This window comes from Podarcis raffonei, chromosome 8 (assembly GCF_027172205.1).
Source record: "Podarcis raffonei isolate rPodRaf1 chromosome 8, rPodRaf1.pri, whole genome shotgun sequence".
NCBI lineage: Eukaryota > Metazoa > Chordata > Lepidosauria > Squamata > Lacertidae > Podarcis > Podarcis raffonei.
Genome location: NC_070609.1, coordinates 76,508,932 through 76,511,357, shown reverse-complemented (window position 1 = coordinate 76,511,357; position 2,426 = coordinate 76,508,932).

The window sequence follows — 2,426 nt, the reverse complement described above, 5'->3', positions numbered from 1 at the left end:
TCTGGGATGAGGCGCACAGGTATGCGGCAGTAGAGAGATGCTCGCTCTCTGCCTCCAGGGGTCGCTGTCCCCATTGGCCGCTTCCATGCATTTCCTTACTATTCAGAAATGTGGTTTTCCTCCTTCCGTTTCATCGTGGAATTCAGCACACACACCCCTGAACGATGGCTGCCTGGGTGGATAAGAATAGAAAGCGATAGGCTGAGTAAACTGGCGTAGCCTCCACCTGCCTGCCACAATCCATCTTGTGCATTTGGGCTGTTCAAATGTTATAAGAATTTTAAGCTCTTTTATATTTAAAATAGGTAAAGGTAAAGGGACCCTTGACCATTAGGTCCAGTCGCGGACGACTCTGGGGTTGCAGCGCTCATCTCGCTTTATTGGCCGAGGGAGCCGGCGTACAGCTTCCGGGTCATGTGGCCAGCATGACTAAGCCACTTCTGGCGAACCAGAGCAGTGCATGGAAACACCATTTACCTTCCCGCCGGAGCGGAAACTATCTACTTGCACTTTGATGTATTTTCGAACTGCTAGGTTGGCAGGAGCAGGGACCGAGCAATGGGAGCTCACCCTGTCGCGGGGATGTGAACCGCCGACCTTCTGATCGGCAAGTCCTAGGCTTTGTAGTTTAACCCACAGCGCCACCCACGTCCCATATATAAAATAGATGTTCATAAATGTACCAAGGAAACACGTACAAATATGTAAACCACATGTCTGAAACCCACAGAAAAGTACTGAAACTATTTTCTCTTTCCCAAAATGACCTCAAATATTCCTCTGCAAGGTCGAAGGAAATAGGAAATCTCCCCATTGTCTCTTTCACAAATCCTGTCTTAAAGGCATATTTAAAGGTTGTGAGCCTGTGCCCTGGATTCAGGAACTGAGTAACAAAAGAGTGGCCAGGATTCCCAAGTAATCCAATCAAGCAACCTAGCAGACAAGAGGAAAAAAACAACGCACTCAGATTTCTGTTGTAGTCTGCCCCTTCTGTGATGTACGTATGATGTTTCTGGAAGTCGTCTTGAGCTCCAGGGTGGGCAATTTCAAAGTCTATATAAGGGCTTGCACACCTTTGTCCTGGGTCCTCCTCCTCTCTCCTGCGTGCGGGGGGAACACCCTGTTGCAACAGCTTTAATAAAGACTAGGCATATAGCCACTTTGCTTTTGTATATCCTGGTCTGGTCTCTGTTCATTTCCCGACTGGTTTGAGCCTTAAAAGTTAACGCTCTCTCCGAAGGTCCAGTCTTCCTTAAGAAGCTGAACCCCTTGAAGGGACCCCATTTTTATTCTTATTTCACCAAACATCCTTGGAGAGAGGAGGAAAGAGAGTTAATGGAAGGCCAGCAGCGCCGTTACTTGGAAGCAAGCCCCACTGACTTCCGTGAGACTTACTTGAGAGTAAACGGAAGGCGGCTCAGCGCAGGGAATCATTTGAAAGCTTGCAACGGAGAACTTTAAATGTGCAGTGCTATGCAGCTGGTCCCATCACCTCCTGGCAAACAGAAGGGGAAGAAATGGAGGCAGTGAGAGATTTTACTTTTTTGGGCTCCATGATCACTGCAGATGGTGACAGCAGTCGCGAAATTAAAAGACGCCTGTGTCTTGGGAGGAAAGCAATGACAAACCTAGATAGCATATTAAAAAACAGAGACATCACCTTGCCAACAAAGGTCCGTATAGTTAAAGCTATGGTTTTCCCAGTAGTGATGTATGGAAGTGAGAGCTGGACCATAAAGAAGCCTGATCGCCGAAGAATTGATGCTTTTGAATTATGGTGCTGGAGGAGACTCTTGAGAGTCCCATGGAAGAAGAAGAGCAAAGAAGAAGAAGATCAAACCTATCCATTCTTAAGGAAATCAGCCCTGAGTGCTCACTGGAAGGACAGATCCTGAAGCTGAGGCTCCAATACTTTGGCCACCCCATAAGAAGAGAAGACACCCTGGAAAAGACCCTGATGTTGGGAAAGATGGAGGGTACAAGGAGAAGGGGACGGCAGAGGACGAGATGGTTGGACAGTGTTCTCGAAGCTACCAGCATGAGTTTGACTAAACTGCAGGAAGAAGTGGGAGACAGGAGTGCCTGGCGTGCTCTGGTCCATGGGGTCACGAAGAGTCGGACACAACTAAACGACTAAACAAACATGCAGTTGTGCTGGACCCAACACAGTCCTTCTCAGAGTTGATCCACCGAAATTATTTATCCCAAGTTACTCTTGTCTACAAATGTCAATGGGTCTACTCTGAGTAGGACTTGCACCGCAGACAGCCCATTGCCTACTACTCAGAAGTAAGCCCCGACGATTTCAGTCTGAGTTACTCTTGGGTAAGCAAACCCAGGATACCCCCCAGAAAATGATTAAGAGGATAAAGAGCAAAGCCACAGCAGCTGTGCGTAAGGCCCTCTAAATCGTATGCAAATGAGCC